At 39.6% G+C, this 18,056-nt stretch overlaps 1 protein-coding gene across 11 annotated transcripts in view; it reads right to left on the bottom strand.

Annotated features, from left to right (window-relative positions):
- Positions 1-17,739, bottom strand: part of arvcfb (ARVCF delta catenin family member b) — a 217,629-nt gene extending 199,890 nt beyond the window's left edge. For 4 of the 11 annotated variants that reach the window (XM_069524207.1, XM_069524214.1, XM_069524209.1 and 1 more), the window contains exon 1: positions 17,254-17,738. The gene's annotated coding sequence lies outside the window, so the exon portion shown is untranslated. Of the gene's footprint in view, positions 1-17,253 lie in introns of all 11 variants that reach the window. The other 7 variants (XM_069524210.1, XM_069524211.1, XM_069524215.1 and 4 more) reach the window with 4 other exon arrangements.
- Between the last annotated feature and the right edge of the window lie 317 nt (positions 17,740-18,056).

The following is an 18,056-nucleotide window of genomic DNA, read 5'->3' as shown; positions in this document are numbered from 1 at the left end:
TAAATCGTAAGGAACTGTTAGTTTTGTCGCAGCTCAGAATTCAACGCTCTAACCTGTCATCTTTTTCTGTCCTGTCAAATTCTATTAACTGAAACTTGAAACCTAAATACGCTGTAATTTTACCAGCTACTGGCAAACATTTCCAGTCTGCTGTTTAATGCTGAGCAGGTAGAGCACATCAGAGCTTTTCCACTCACTTTACTCACAACTACAACAGCTGCCTGCAACAGCTGGAAACAAGGTTTATTAGAGCAGTGAGAGTGAACCAAAACAGTCAAGTTACAGTTTGCAAATGTAAAACAATGAGCCAAAAGAGCTAATGAGCCAATTTGTTAAACACTTAATTGGCTTTTTATGACCGTACAAAGTTTTTTATGGCTAATGTGTGAGCAAACAGTTGTCTATTTACACATCCAGCAGACAAAGTGCAACGTTAATATTCATTTGGAGTCTATGTCTGTTTCTGTTGAACATATGAATGGAAATATACCAAAACAGTAAAGTTGGACACAATAAATCCAGAACTATTAGCCAAAGGTGATCCTTGATGTGAGATGAGGAAAACTTCAGATTTGGGTGATAATTACACCTTTCGCATTACAGGTTGGAAAAGTACAATGGTTTTGTTGCTAGTGAATTAAAACAGGCACCGGCCTTTATTGCTAAAAGCTCTTGAATCTTGCTGTCTTTTTAAGTTGTTGTGTTTTGCACCAGTGTTAATTCAGTAATATTGAGCACTTAACTGAGGCTGACCATGTGATCAAGTCTAATGGGAGCAAAGAGTAACTCTCTGAGCTCCTATGTTTTATTTTGAAGCCTAAAAATATGATGTATTCCTGACACAGATTTTGTGGCCACAGACGGCTCATCGCACTTTAGTGAATCTCAAAGCACACAAAAACAGAGGGAGGGAAATCTCATTAAAATCAGTGAATATGAGAAAAAGGATTTTTTCATGATGTAATGTAATCTTTAAAGGCTAAAAAAGCTGTGGTTACACACAATTCTTTCCATCCAGTTCATGAGGATTTAAATGACAGGTCTGAACAGATTTTGATGACTTCTCATAGACCAAATATGCAGATCTGGCTCGTAACGTGATAAGCAATGCAAAGAGATGGAAGCAAGAGTGTAGATACAGCGAAATATATTATTAATTCAGCCAGAGCCAGCACGCACCGTGATGTGATCTCATATTCTAAAGGAAAGGAGCTTGGGCATATGCCGTATGCCGGTGCACATTCACAAATAAATCAACACACTCAATCCTTTAACAAAGCTCATTACATCATTCACCGTGACAAATGCTTTGGGCTAACTGGGTCCCTGTGAGAGATGGCTTCGTCCTTAGCAATGCCGTGCCAGCAACACTGAGGGATCAGTTACCATTCAATCCCATCAGCCTCTCCATCCATCCCTCCCCCACATCTGCCTCCACTCCTTCCTTTACTCGCTGTGCTGCCATCCACAGTTGCATGCATGTGTTTGAAGTGATTCAGTGATGGAGACAGGGGGGTGGGGTGAAGAGGGTGTTTGTGGCAGAGTGACATTGTGTATTGATATCAGTGTATAGAGGATGAGAACGTCAGTGCTGTGAAATCAATCTCATTACTAGGCACGGTTGTTTTCATACAGCCTCATGTACTGAAATATTCATTTTAGCTACACATTTTTTCATAATGCCACAGTTGTATGAGACACAAACTTAAATTAGTTGTGTCTTTAAACCGGCACTAATCAATAATTCTGCATTGACAATGCATCAGATGTGTGTTGTAAAAGCCAAAAACTGTTACAGCCGCCCAAAAGTTTGTGGAACAAAGACGTGTATGGTCGGTCATTTATAAACTTACTCTCTGTCTCTCTGTGTGTGTTTGCAAGCAGTGGTGGAAAATGCTATTTTTGCTTGAAATGGCCATGTCAACAATGTAAAGAGAGTTGGCTGGCCACGCTGTTTCCGTCTGGTCACTTTCATGATTTTGACAGAGACACAATTCTAAATGAACGCTAATATTTCTTTGTGAAACTTTGAATTTTGATGTCCAAACAGTAGGTTAGCTCATGTGTTTAGGATGCCACATCAACCTCTGTGTTTAATGCTTCAAGCTTTTTGTGAACATTTCATAATCGGCGCATTTCATCATCTTATGCTGCAAATTGTTTATTTCTGATTAATTTTGATGAACTACAGAAAAAACATACTTTTCCCCCCAAGCTTTCCCCCCGGCAACCAATTGATTGGTTGAAGAGTAGCAGTCAGTCAACCAAGGTTTTCTTTGGTTTACTACAACCCTAACTGGGTAAATATTTGCAATATTACAGACATGATGTGTGTGATGACATAACTAGAGAAAAAGCTGCATCTCTAGATTAAAAGTTGTTTCTGCTAATGCAAATCAAACATTTTCTACAGCTGCAACTTCACATTAAAAGCATTTGGCAAAAGAAAAGTAGACTTTTATTATGAAATAGCCACAGGAAATATAATATATCTGTCACTGAGCAAAGTAAAACCCACCATCATTCATCAAAATTGCATCAATGAAACCAGACAATACTTATTTACTGCATTTCGAACAGTATGAAAAAAAAATATTCCAGGGAGTAATGGAACAAGAAGGAGCAGTTACAGTGAATAGTTTGAAGAGCTGCAGGAGATATGCTACGCACCTCCAACTTTGCAGCGAGGTAACCAACTCTTTTCACTGTGTTCGGCTGTTCACAGAATGATGCAACAGATGACAGTTGCCGGTTATTGCCTGACTTTTGATAAAAATGCAACAGTTTGTTTTGCTTTCCCCTAAATGAACATAAACCATATTTTTTGTTAGTGCAGTATGTAGAGTATGGTCATCACAGTAACATGATCGTATGTGTAATTTAAGAACAAAAATGGATATTGAACCAAAAAAATTCCTTCTGCTCTCTTTGATAATTCAAGAATGTGAGAATTGTACAATGGATTTCCTGTTCAGGTCTCACAAGAACGAAATGTTTCTTTTCGAGACATCATGTGAGTGTACACTGGAGGTCAGTCAGTGTTTCTCACAGAATTGATTTTCTCTGTGGCAGTAGCAAGGGTGCACCTGCACCTTCACCTGCACACAGTTCACTCTCATGCAACAGAATCTGAGTGACAGGTGCACAGACATGAGAGAACTGCATTGCATGTCACTTGTGCCTGCGTACACAGCTGTCTGCGAGACTGTAAAACTTAATGGACGGTAATGCAAGCATGCGAGAGGGAGAAACCAAGTATGCATAAGGAAAATAATAACACATTTGACATTCATAGACACTCTTCACACACTACATAGGTTAAAAAACACACATAAAAAACTGTTTACTAAATAACGCTGCAGACAGCTCTACAAGAAACTAACGGAGCAAAACTACAACTTATGTTAAGAGACTTGAGAAATATTTTTTGGTTTAAAATAAAACTGTGGCAGTACAAATTAGAATATGGTGGGTCATGACACTCTAGAACACTGGCTCAGTCATAGTTAAAGCTTATAAAGCCATGTTGCATTGAAGTAGAAAGACCACAGCACTAACTCTGCCAAGGTTATATGGTTTTATTACCACAGAGGCAGAGACTGCTGACCACTTCTCTCATCATTATTAGTGAGGCTATATTTCCCATAGCTAGCTCTCCCACCTGTGCACCCATCCAATACACACACATGCACAAACACACACACTCCAATGAATGCTCTGAATGATTAAATCAATTCAAGCTCCAGTGATGCCAAGTATTCTCTCTACTCGTCTCCATTCCCGCTCCCCCACTCTTTCCCTCCATCTCTATAGACTTGATGTAGCTGAGGTCTCCTGCTGAGTTTGTATGCAGCTGGCTTGGAGTTGCAGAGTGAACACCCATCACCCATCCAGCAGCAGCCACCCGCGGGCCTGCAGCACTATCAAAGGGCTCTGCTGAAATGGAAGAGGAGGCTGTCTGCGGGAACAGCTCAGTTGCTTGGGCTCTGATTTCCACGCAGGCATGAAGGAGATGCACATTTGGCTTGCGCTGATCGATCCACATCATTTCATGCCACGGTGCTTGCCTGCGGGCTCCCATGATGCTGTGTGGTAGTGCTGCCTCGGGATGACTTCAGTGAACTTGCTTGAGCGCAGAGGTAATGCAAGCCTAACACCTCAACACAAATAGAGGCTTGAGAAGCAGGAGTGTGGCCAGAGTCTGACAGAATTCTAGTTTAGTGATGGGGTAACAGGCTGTATAAGAGGATTACTGTGTTTCCCGCAAATATGATGATGACAAGTTAGTGTAGACACCACAACAACAACAGAGGACATAAGAGGAGGTTGGGTTTACTCAGCACACTTGTCAAAGTAGGGCACAAAAAAGCTTGGCTCAGCTCTTCCTGTTGAAGAATTATCAACCATTGAATTTAGGCCAATTATGTGGATTCTAGTGCTGAGTTAGCTTGTTTTGTCCTGTACTCGCACATACACTCTGTATGGTGTGTGTAGCATGTACATTGCAGTACATATACAGTAGTATGGTTCCCATGGTTGAAAGAGCCGTATACACACTGCAGCACTGCCCTCTCTGCTGCAAAGCTCTGCAGCATCCAGAATTGATTTCATCATCACCACAGCATTGGGTGGCATAGAGACTCATTTGCAGTGCTCCTCCATGGTACACAGAGCTCTGCATCTGAGAATTCTACACTTCAAGTGGAGGAAGAGACATGAAGAGAGAAAACATGCTTTATTAATGAGCCAGCACCCAAAAAGCACTTAAGAGAGGTTCCCACTCCAGCCGTCATGAACTTGGACGAGTCAATTCCAATCACCAAAATTCTTCATTACAGGATGGCATGCTTCTACTCTCCATGCTGCAGTCATTCTCTCCAAGTCCGAGAGAACTGTTCCGCTTTAGGAGGCAGGAAAGAGAGCTCGCATCCACCATCGTGCCTTCCCAGCTGGGCAAAGCTCCTGGCTTCCACCCTGCACAGAGGACAGCGCGAGCCCTGCACATCAAAAACCCTCCCACACATAAAGCCTGGTATTGATGAATACGTTGGCATCTCCTCGGCTACATTCATGTTCTGACAGTGTCTCTTTATATTGGCTGCCAGCTCTTAAGTAGGGGAGAAAAACATTTTCCTGTCTTTATATGACAGCCTCTTCATGGGGCCATCTCACATGACCTCCACATAAATTAGCTGCTGCTCGGCCAGAGCAACAAACATGGTGAAGGACAAATGTGTTTCTAAAAATATTACTTCCACTGGCTTCTCCATTTATCCAAAGACAAGATGTAATTCAGTTTTGTTCCAAATGCCATGGGCAACTGTGCAAGCTAAAATGAAATTACACTCTTAGGTAGTCTAATTTGAGTTTTGTATTTCTTTTCAGGCAATATTCAGATTTTTATTTGGATGTGAACCAAATTACACAAACTCAGGAATATCAGTTCCCTAAACATGCTTGTTTTTTTCATCAAATCCAGCATGAATTATATGAATCCTCTCATCTGACTCTCAGACAGAGAGTGAATTAATTTATTGACCAAAACCATAAACTACTTTGTGAGGTATTATCAAATATCGCCAAAATTCAACAATCCTTAAAAAAGAGTTTAAATTCATATCTTTCATTGTGTATGGGTATGAATATCAATGTGATGAACCTGATTCAAAAGAAACTGTCATTGTGTGAACATTTATGTAATCAGTGAGACAACAAGGGCATTTAATAAATGGCTGTCTATGTAGCTGATTACAAGTCAGACTCTACTCATTAATCATTTGAAAATGAAATTCTGAACGTCAATAATAACTTTGTTGAAGCTTCGTTAAAACTCATTACTTTGTTAAATCTGTACTCGTATTCTTGCTATGATTTTCAATTACACCCCTTCAAAATGCATATACTCGAACCTTCCACAGCACAATTACATGTCGTGTGAATGCTCAGGAAAACTGAGCAGTTAAGCAGCACAGCAGGAGAGCAAACATTACTGCAGTCAGAGCAAAGAACTACATCTAAATCTCTAATGAGGTCTTCAGACTAAAAGTGCTTCTGACTGCTTCTCTGAATCCTTCCAATCTAGTTACAGGAATCCCATGTTGTCAGTGGGCTTTGTGCCTGCATGTTTTACAACTGACCATATTCATAATGTTCATCTTTAAAGATTAATGTTACTAGTGGTGAAAGTTGTGTTGTCATCCATTTCTTGTTCAAACTGCAAATTACGCTCTGGGATTTTACTTGTATGACAAAAAGTTTATTTGATTAGTCAGTTAGTTAGTCAAGAAACAGGTCAAATGGTTCAGTCCAATATAATTAAAAAGGTACATTACATCTAATTTGTTTAATCCATAGTGTAGAAAAAAACCAGTGTAAAAATTAGTTGACTCCAAGATGTTAACCCTTTAAAACCATAAGACACAAAAAGGACAATACAGATCCACTTCCTCTCACTATCGATACATTAAGCCAAAATATCCTGTCAATCGTGACTGTTCATCACGTTTTCATAGCGTCAAATAACTGATTAAAACCGAACTTTACCATAGAAAGAACAAATATCCGTGAGAAGAGAACTACCTAAAATGTCAGAGCATCCTTGAGAAAATGTATTTGACATGTATTTTGATTTTTAATTGGCTCAATGTCCCATCCACGAACATGACAGAGGCAGGGATTAGTGCCAATCTTCTCTTCTAGTTTTTCCCAAAATGTTGAACTTGACAACAAACATAATCAATACATATCATATTCTAGCCATTGTAACCTCTTCCCTATTAACACACACTGTCGTGGATTATGGGACAAAGTGTTTTCAAGGGGGATTGTGTGAGGGCAGTAATTGGCTCTGATGCTATTGTTGCACCAAGGACACGTCGCCTGAGATTTGACCTCAGCTCTGACATGACTCATGTGCCAGATGGCCACCTGTTCCGCTAGAGCCCCTTTAACACGAGACTTTCCTCAATTTACTTGTTCCGCTAAAAATCTTCATTTGGAGGCGTTTTTGGCATAAAGATGTCCTTGTCAGCGTACAGACATTAAAGCTGTACTCACCAGAGGATTGGGCCTTCGCTCAGTGGAAAGTTCTATAGGACAGGGTTTTCCCACACTGCATCTCATACAGACTAACCCACGATTAGTTTTTGCTGTTAATCTAGTCCAATGCAGCCAACAGGAGAAAAAATACATTGATGTAATTCCCAGGTCACCTAAACTGACACTTTACACCCCTTAGCTGAAGTTAAATGGTAAAATGGTAAATTGTCTGGATGTATATAACGCTTTTCTAGTTTTGATGACCACTCAAAGCTCTTTACATTAGTTAGAGTTTTTAAGCATGTAAATCCCAGAGCTTTGGCAGTGAGCTTTGGCAAAGTCCAACCAAGAAACCACTCTCATTATTCAATAATGCTTGTGAAAAAAGTTCTCTCATGGGGAATAAGGGATTGTCACAGTGTAGCTTCACCACCTAAAATGATAGGCTTTATGTCTTTGTGTAATGTCCAACAGTTTGGCAACCTTGGCATGTTGACCCCAAATTACGTAAAATCTGACTACAAATGCTCCAGAGAAATATGTCTACTAATACTATCTCATAATTTCCACGGCCTATTCCCTGGAAAGCAATTACACACTAAAACAAATCATTTGCAGCAACTGTTCAGGTGCTTTACCCCCCCGAACCATCTAATGATGAGGCAACTTCATTTCACACTTTCAAGCTCCATCGCAAACATCAAATAAGAACAAACCCATAAATTATCAGTGCGAAAGACTGCAGGCAAATTAGGGTTTTGGTTCTAGAAATATGTAAATGTGGATTTCTTTGATTATTAGGGTATTAAAGGGACATTGGCACAGTAGATTTCAGTAAATGTAGATGATTTGAGCACGCTACAGCTCCTGCTGAGGTGCTCATGGGCATGGCATTGAACCATCAACTGCTGCCTAGACTGTGGTTGCACTGCTGTATATAAAATCAGACATAAAGTTAAAGTTAGTTTTAGCAAGTAAAAGTAAAAGTTATGTTTTCCAAATCTTTGTTTTTATCAAGAGAAAATACTAACAAGTGTTATCACGAGACACATAATAAACAATTCATTAGGTTTAGGAGAATATCTCTGTTATCATAGAGGTTTTGCAAAATTATGAATATTAAATCTAAAATTGAGTCTTAATCAACACCAATGATGTGATGTTTGTTCAGCTTATTAAGTTGCTGTAAAGTAACCTTTGTTTGAAAATTGCAGTTATATTTGGAGTTAATGTGTCATCTAACTTTGGTTTTATTTACTAAATGCATGAATTGTGACTCTTCTGTGTCACACTGACATTGTTGTACCTACATGAATAAACAGCTTCTATAATAAAGTTCAAAGTGATGAATTTATTTCCATATCTTGAGACACGTAATTTCCAATTCACTGACAACAAAGAGACAACTTTGACTGTAAACATGGCCTCCTCTGCAGAGACAGTCAATTAGTGAGAAAGCGTGGTGCTGTCTGAATACATTGAGCAGGCATGTTAATGTTGCTTCACCACGTTCTGCTGTATCCTGAGCTTCAATGTGTGGTGTGAGCCGATCCGTATATTCCTGTGTTTACGCTGCTCAGGACGGCTCCAGTGATTACAATTAAGCAGCTCTTATCCCTGGACATAAGCAAGGCAGGGCAGGATGTGGAGGGTGGAGTTAATCCTCCGCGACTCAAGTCTGGGATTGGGGCAGAGAGGAGGGGGTACAGAGTAAAGATAAACAGACACATACAAGTTCTGTTTGGTCGCCATCTCAAGTCACCATGAATACCACATTACACAACTCAGCACGGGTGAATGGATGTATGTATGTATGTATGAGGACAAAGAATAACCTAAGTGTTAATAAATAAATAAGTAAATAAATCAATACAGTTTGTGAGGAAAAAGGCTATTTATATTTACATTTATCAATTTTTTTCTACATGTATGTATGTATTTATTTATGCATGTCTACATTTATGATGGATGAAATAAATACATAAATAAATGTAGAAATAAATTAATCAATAAATGTAGAAATAAATTAATCAATAAATGTAGCAACACAGAAATAAAAAAAACTAGTAATTAATGAATACAAAAATATAAATAAATATAGAATTACATAACAAGCTTTTTTATCACCAACTGTATTTTTTGTTTATCTATGTATTTCATTATGTGTGTGTGTGTGTGTGTGTGTTTGTGTGTAGAGGGAAAATAAAGATATATGGCCACATTAATCCACTGACAGAGGGGGAGAGGTTGGAATAAAGGAAGTAGACAGGTTTGGGGTAGAAGGAATTGAATCAGAGCTCTATGTTAATGAAGAGCCCACGACACAGTGACGGCTTGAGGCAGGGGAGTGGATTATCAGTGAGTCAACATGTTACAGAGCACAGGCCGGCTGATGTTCTAATAACAATGCCAACCGAGGTCCGAACAATTGGGTTAAGAGATGATGCCATGGAAATCTGATTTAAAACCAATTTTGACACGTGCGTCATCGTGTCTAGCAGCACTGAGCTACCTGTGCTGACCCCGGCATTTAAGGACAAAGTACAAAAAGCATCAGACAGAAAACATAGAACCTGAGGATAGTATGACTCATAATAATATCTCTGTTGACTGAAAATACCTCTGCTGGGATTTTTAAAAAGGTTGTGACTCGAAAAAACTGAAGAATTATAGATTGGTTTGTATTGAACAAATCAAAATAATAATGTGATGTGAAAGCTATGGTTGGGTGATAAAGGTGGAGTTATAGAGGCCAAGTAGGTAGAGGCATTCATTCTCCATTCCACTCATTACAATGACAAACATATCACTTAACTGTGATGTAATCTTCTTCAGGAAAACACATGTGGGCGATATTGTGCGTCATTATAACAACAAAATCTATCCTTGCACTTTGTTATCAGTATTATAACAATGCATCTCCCAGCTGTACCCAGCTTCCTCAGCAGGAAATGATTATTTAAGCTCTCAGTTCAAATAATAAAACAGGAATGTTATGAAAAAAAGACAGAACTAAATGATCAGATGATACATTATAGCCTGGAGATGAGAGAGTCGCTCAAAATCAACATCACTTAAGAATTAACTTTCACTGTATTATTGTTAAAATGACAACATAAAATAGGTCCAAGTACATTTGTGTCCAGACCCTCTGATACAACTCAAAGGAGAGATTTGTAATAGCGCCCCTACAGTTGCAGGTAACATGCCAAAGATAAACTGTTATACATATAATGAGGAAGGTCATGGTTTAAGTTAAAATATGTACAGTGAATAAGCTAATTACGTTGAAAAGTTTGAGAACCTATGTTGTCTTGGTGACAGCAATAAAACAGAGAACAAAAACAGGCGAATGCAGACTCCAAAAAAATACACAAACCTGCTTGTCATTGGGTAACATGGAAGTAATGTCCCCCTGTTGGAAAAGCTAAAATATATCTTAGAAACTATAAACACTGATTAATAAAATAAAATTCTAATGTTGTCAGTGTCACCTACATGTCTTTTATTGAATCACTGTCTGATGCACATGATAAACTCAAGGTATTTCTGTCCAGAGCCTCCATCTTACATCATTTCAGTGGTTTGAGGTTGGGGCACAGTACCACACCTGCTGTTACTAAAAATCCTGTATCAGCTTTAGATTAAAAAAAAACACTGTGCAGCACTTTGTGTTGACTTCTAATACAATAAACTTCTCCTGCAGAGGCTGACCAATATTGGATCTACTATCAATAGATGTAATTTGTTGAGGAAATACTAATCAGTGAGAAAATGATCTGTTAAATTATGAAGATTAGATTCTAAGATTTTATCAATAACCACGTTCAACAATTTTAGGTCCAGTTTTCACTATTCGTATCAATACTGTCCCATCATTGACAGCCTGAAGATGTATGGGGATTACACAGTTCTGTATTGTGTTGCTGACTCTGTACAAGTAGAGGACTTCAGGTGCTCTTTAAAGTTCTGCAGGATAGTCCTAAAAATCTAAGAGTTTAACTGAATCTTGATAAAAACAACATTCATGCTCTTTATCAAAACTGAAAACCCAACTATGAACAACCTAATATGGACGTTTGATTGAGAGTCATAGCATGCATCATGTAAAATCCCCTGCTCAAACAGAGCCACACTGTCTACCTCACACAAACTTGAACATTTTAACCCATCGACAGAGGCGATTGGTAATCCAAACACAATTCTGTAGTCACGCTGTGTATCTCATTCCAGACAAAGACAAGAGTTATAGCCTTTGCAGGATGGGCCATGTAGAACAGGTGCCAAGGCAACAGAGCAGTGCCAGGATGGGTGGGCAGGGAGGGAGTGGGCAGTGGGAAGGCCGGGGAGGTTGGAGGTGCATGTTAATCACTTCAGGAGCAGGAGGCAGAGCTCTGCAGGTGTCTGTCCCACAAAGGACCATTCACTTTAGGTCCAGACTGGCTTTACTCTGACCACTCGCTGTTAGAGAGCGCTTCAGTCAGCTCACAGCGGCTGCAAAACACAGCTCATGCATGATCCATCACAGCAGAGGGACTGAATCGCAACCAGTCTCTGCAAGAATAGGTAAAAATACACCTGTGTCACTTGTAACAATTAATGTACATTTAGGTAGTTTGTCACTATATTTGACTTAGTAACAGCATACATTTTGAACATGACTACAACTTTGCATTAAGCGCCCAAGAGTGTGTTGCACTCTTGCATTCATGTGCTCCTCTGAGGGTCCTATGTCCCAAGTTTCTAAAATTATTGTTCCGATTTTGGTGTATTGATTTGCTTTAAAGTAGCAATGTAGAAAAAAAGCACATGGACAATCGAATTTGTGTTTATGGCATGTAAACAACAGCTTAACCTCTTTCTAACATTGACATGATAACCGAGAGCAAAGACAAAGGATCAGGTGTGACAGGAATATAAATCATTTTTAATGTACACACGTTAATCATAAAGATTTCATTAAAAAAAAGTGGTGCTCGGTGTGTGTAACATTTGACAAGTTCACATTAAAAGTAATTAAAACTAATTAAAGGTAATTGTAAAATTATGTTCCCTATGGTTTTCTGAGCTATTCTGACTTGAGATTGTGTTGGCATCAATTCTCCCAGGCAGGATCTGACCTGACAAACACATTACACCTCTAATATCCTCTTAACTTTTGGTTCTGAAGGTGTAGTAGAAGGAGGGGGTGCCTCTAAACTGCTTAAAAATCTATAAAGTCTACTTCCATTCAGCAGCTGTGTGAAATACTGATCGCCCCACAGGTGTTTTCTCTCACTACGCTGCTGATTAGATCTCTTATGAACGCTGTGAGGGCAGTGTAACTCCAACAGAGCTATATCCCAACTTCAGCTTGAGCAGAGGTCTAATCAGCTAGGATAAGTGTAAACACATGTGTAAACACGTGTGTGTGTGTGTGTGTGTGTGTGTGTGTGTGTGTGTGTGTGTGTGTGTGTAGCCTCCATGAATATTAATCTTGAAAACCTACAAACAGGCCTTCTTCACAACACACATTTTGAAGTGATAACAGGACGAGGACAGGTGTTATTAATGATATGTATATAATTTAACTCTCCCTGTACGTTTACTGGAACAAATTACATCTGTTCTTTTCCCACCATGATGATCTACTGTGAAGCAGGCCAACTGAATCATGATGTTTCTACACTCCATGTTAATCTTCATCAAAATCTCTAAAAAACACATTTTTGTTGTTGGTCAATTTTAAAGTTTAAGTCCCATAACCCTGCCCCCATGTACTGCAAGAGGACCACAGAGACAAGGTATTAAAGCTTACTAATTAATGGGAAAGTATCTCATGGCTTTTTTTTGTATTAAATGTTTTTAAACTTGGAGCAGAGATATATTACACTAGAATGTCACTCAGTGGAGTTCCAACCTCCACCAAGGCCCAAAAGTCCCAACAGTTTTTTCTGGGAAAATGTTGATAAACACCTTCTCTCACAATGTCAAAGAAAGTGAATAAAATGCTAAATCTGCACCAATGGATTCTTCCCTGACTCATACTGCATCATTCAACCAGGTTCTTTCCAGTAGTTGTTGCATTATTTCCGTAACAACAAACAAACCAACATGGGTAAAAACATAACTTCTGTTTCTGAGGAAACCACCAAATTACTTGAGACTCCACATCACTGAGCTACATATTTATTTGTCTTAAATATTCTATTTCAAAATAAAATGTAAATTAACAGCTAGATTTAATCTCTCTTAAGCATCATAATGTTCAGAGACACATGTATTACATTTTATGATCTAGAGACTAAAATAATGTGGGAAAAACGAAATAATAAATCCCTGGAAGTGTCTGCCTTTAAATGCCCTGTTGCAATAAATTGCAATAAATATTGCAGAGTATTGCAAACCCAATTAATCCATGCAGACATGTTTCCTTGTTTACCCTACTTTTTTAATTACCATGACGACTTCTGAAATAAATACTAATATAGCTACTGGCGGTTTAGACACAGACATATAGATATCAGCCTTCAGACACACACAACTGTGAAAAATGCAGAGCTTTTTAACCCTCATCACATTTAACAACCTTCTAATTACAGTTTCTGTCTTGCTTAGTCTGAATGACCCTCTGACTCAGTCAGGGAAATTTCACACAAGAGAGCAGGGCCAGTATCTGCAGACAATCCTGAATAAGCTGTGTACCATGCATGTGCAGTGAAGAGATTGGAGACAAAGTCACGATCTGACAGTAACCACCATCTCCGTTTATATATCCAAATAGCCAACGTGCTGCAGGGCAGGCAGTGAGGAATATGTCTTCTTCAGACATCGTACTTCCTAATAGATTAGTGCATCAGAGCATGAACTGCTCCTGAGTCCAAAGCTGACCTCAGATCTTGTCAAGTCCATTAGCAAAATTTCATTTTAACCTTTAAAATCTTCAGGTGGTGCTACAAGAATTTTTTCTATTTTACAGCCAGGGTCAATACTGCAGGAGGTTTTGTCTCCTTCAACCTGTAAATAAATACACCCCAAATCCTCCAGGTTAAGCAAATGTTATCATTAATTTGCTTGTTCACTAATAATTATGATAAGACAAGAAGAGGAGAAGAAAATCCTTTATTAGTCCCACAACAGGGACATTTGCTGTATTACAGCAACATAGCGCAAAGTTAAAAAGTAGACATCAGTAAAGTAATAAGTAAGCATGCATATTTATAAATGCAAGGATTTGTTTTAAATGGCAGTGCAATCAAACTGTGCTTTTTTAAAGAAAGAAAGAAAGAATCTATAGGGGACAACAAAGCCGATCTACTGTATTATGTCAGCATACTTTAGCGTATCTGACTCATGCAGGAAACCATTAGAATTATTTTTGTAGTATTTTGTCTTTCAGATGAGCAAGATCCTACAAACGTGTACAACATGATGAAAGCTGCAGGTAGAGTGAAGTATTTATTCTGCAGTGGCCAAGACGGAATTTAAAATACTGTCCATTTTGAGCAGTTCAGCATTTGCTACATTTACACCTTGAAACATGCATTAAACATCTCGTCAGCTTCTGAAAGTTATTTGATTACAAAACATCGAAGGCAATTGATAACACAATGAAGTAATGAGGATTCAGTGTTTTTCTTTGACAATGTCTGAAGTACATGAATGGCTAAAGGTTTCTGTGTGGTCCTGAGTGTAAATCCTTGGCAGATATCTTGACATCTCGGCATCAGAACTGTTTCCTCATTAAACGGCCACACTATATCATGCATATGTATGTCATGGAGTCCCCTCATTTGATTGGCCGACAAAATCTGGAGCACCTGGCCTAAACGTTCAGTACCACATAGCCCCCCAGTGACTTATGTGGATCTCTGCCTTTTCCTGCACCTGCACCATTTTTTCTAGGTTTGCTTAGCTGCTTTGTTCCGTACTTCACAACATGCCACACAACACCATGCACATACACACAGATACACTACACCATGTTCATGTATAAATGTCATTTAAACATACATTTTTGCATTGCAGGGCCTCACAAGCAGGGTTGAGATAACATGTGAATATACTACTTAATATACTACTTAAAGGTCCAGTGTGTAAGAATTAGGTGAAAGAGAACTATTGGCGGGATTTAATGCAGAAGACTAGTTAGTCACTAGTTAGTTTCATCTAAATTGTATGAATTGTAGTTTTCTTTACCCCAGAAAAGGCCCTTTATATTCAAATACTTTATATTTACATTGAGGGGACCCTCTCTACTGAGGCCCCCATGTTTTTTACAGTAGTCGAGAGTGAACAAACTAAAACCTTTTGAGTTTTTATGACAACTGAAGCTATCACAGTTTCTTTTTCATGTTTGGAAGGAGAGGGTGAGGTGAGGGGTAGTCCGCTGCAACATACAACTTCAACATTAGATATCGCTAAATTCTACACACTGTACCTTTAAGTGCCAATATAAAAGTCTGCAATTTTTACTACAAAGCATGCGGCAGCTACTGTGGGCTAACCTGCTATATGCACTGACTGTGACATCAGGACAATATCCTCTTTATTGGGGTTTTAAAAGTCCCACTCCAGCAGCTCATTACCTCTAAAACTGTTGTTTGTTCCTCAAAGTAACATATTCAAAGGTTTGTCATGAAAAAAAATACACTTTTAGCCTTTAAATTACTTAAATGCAACTCTTCACCTGCTCCTCCTTTCGATATTTAGGCCTACGAATATGCTAATATGGCTGCGCTCTTGTTCCCATCTCCCCGCCCTAACAGCTCACCTAGATTGAAGGAGCCTTTTTCCAGCAACTGAGCCTCACCCACAGAATTGGTTTATTGGGTTTGTGACATCACAAACCTTGGCTGCCAGAATCTGTTTTTTTCCCCAGGCATTTGGTTACTGCAGTGTTGAGGTGGAAAGACTCTGCCATGGTGCTGACGGCTTATTTCGCTCAAAATGTTTTATTATAAAAAGGGCACAAGACGACATGTTACCAGGTTTCGAAAAAAACAATTGTTAAATACAGTAATATGTTTAATACATATTGTCTCATTAATGTCATTGAAGTTGTTTACTGCACAGTTGGGTTATTGCCCAGTATGTGCCGCTTCACTCCGCAAAGTACATTTGCCACAGTGGATACATAAACTAAATTAAATGTACTGTAATGAGAAGCCTCTAAAAGCAAAAGTGTGTGAGTGAGGGATTCCAGTGGCTTTGAATGGATCACGTTCAACAACACCTTCCAAGAAAATGCTAATTATTGGCACAAGCTTGCAGTTAATTGCTTTAATTGCGTGCGGCCATGTCCAGAGACCTTAACAGAGCCAGCTGGGTGTGAAAATGCTGACCAGCCAGATAACTCCATCTGAGGCCTCTTTAATGGCCTGAGCTCAGGTTGTTGTTTTGAGGCACTTAGTCATTCTGGTGGCTGCTCATCACATGGGACGTGGAACACAGACACTATTAACCAGGCCTGGATGTAGACTGCTCAGATTGGGGGGTGGCAATTAGAAATTTGGGATGGGCACATTTTCACACAGTGGACTTAGTGTTGAGCGTTTGTTCCAAGTTTTAAAGAACACATCACAAAAAGAAATTCAACCAAGCTGTGGTATAACAATCACACTATTAACCCAAACAATCAGTCCAGATCCCTGACACACAGACAACCCCCTTCTCCAAATAAGGCCAGAGAAACCGGAAGACTCTCCATGGCAACTCGCTCACAAACAGGCGGGGCGAAGACAATGGACGTGCGGGATTGAGATGATTGACAGCTCGTTGCGGCTCAGTCGCCTCTGACCGTCCATTAGCGACGAGCGCCTCCAGCAACGCAGCCACGCACGCGTATATGTGCTGGTTTACAAACGTAGCTGGTGCTAAATGCTTCGTATCCCGCAGAATCTCTACAGCACATTTAAATCCACCAACGTGCTTTGAATCAAAGGCTTCAACATCTCCTGATCATTACGTTTCACCTGCGCGCTCCGGTGCGAGTAAAGAGTGCGCTTTATTCGTCAGCTCCTCCACTGTTGTTGTTGTTGTTGTTATTATTATTGTTGGTGCTATGGTAGTTATTATCATTAGCATTGTTATTATAAAGGTGCACTGTTGTTCGGCTATTAGATTACTGTCACACCCTCCCCCCCTCCTCCACCTGAGTTGTGATGGCACAGGCTAAAACTTGGCGTAGATAATCACCGCATGGATTCCCGCTGCAAAGCAAAGCGTGATATTTACCTTAGTCTCTCCGGTTCATCCTTGTTCCCGCAGACGAGGACTCTCCCTCGGTGTGAGTGTGCGGTGCTGTGGCGGTAGTCCGGTACAACGTTACTGTGTGTGTGTGTGTGTGTGTGTGTGTGTGTGTGTGTGTGTGTGTGTGTGTGTGTGTGTGTGTGTGTGTGTGTAACTTGGCTGCCGCAGGGACACCGGACTGTTCCACGACCCACGAGCTCACACTGGATAGTTGTTCGGGCTCGCGCTCCCTCCGGTACACGCCACCTGCCAAAAACCCAAAGTATCCTGAAGTGATTTGATTTAAAAAAAAAAAAAAAAAGTTACCACGTGCACTGGGAGCTGCAGTGGTTGGTTAGTTAGTGGTGGTGACTAGTTAGTGACTGCTGCTGTGTGAGGTGCAGAGCTGCCTTTATCTCTCTCATCCACCACCACAGTGCTGCTGGATGCTGTCCGTCACACACAGGCGTCTCCGCCCCATCATCACCACACACAGCACCGGAAGAAACCGGTACAGGATTATATGATTGTCTATCTGGACTCTTAGTTCACAAGTATTACTTTAGTTTTGTTCTAATGTGGTTAATATTTAATGTCTGGATTCTAAGTACAAGAATTATTTTTGAAATGCTAATTAAATGCAACAAACCTGAGATATGATTGTTATTCAGATGAATAAGTTACATTATTTTATTGTATTTATTTTATTTTACTGTCTTCCGTCCCTTTATATGTTTAGTCTCAACACATCTATTGTTATAATAATTTACCGGTAAGGTGCATTGTCAAGTCACCATGAACATAAAGGA

Source organism: Paralichthys olivaceus, chromosome 4 (assembly GCF_024713975.1).
Source record: "Paralichthys olivaceus isolate ysfri-2021 chromosome 4, ASM2471397v2, whole genome shotgun sequence".
Lineage (NCBI taxonomy): Eukaryota > Metazoa > Chordata > Actinopteri > Pleuronectiformes > Paralichthyidae > Paralichthys > Paralichthys olivaceus.
This window is presented reverse-complemented; position numbering and strand designations above follow the sequence as displayed.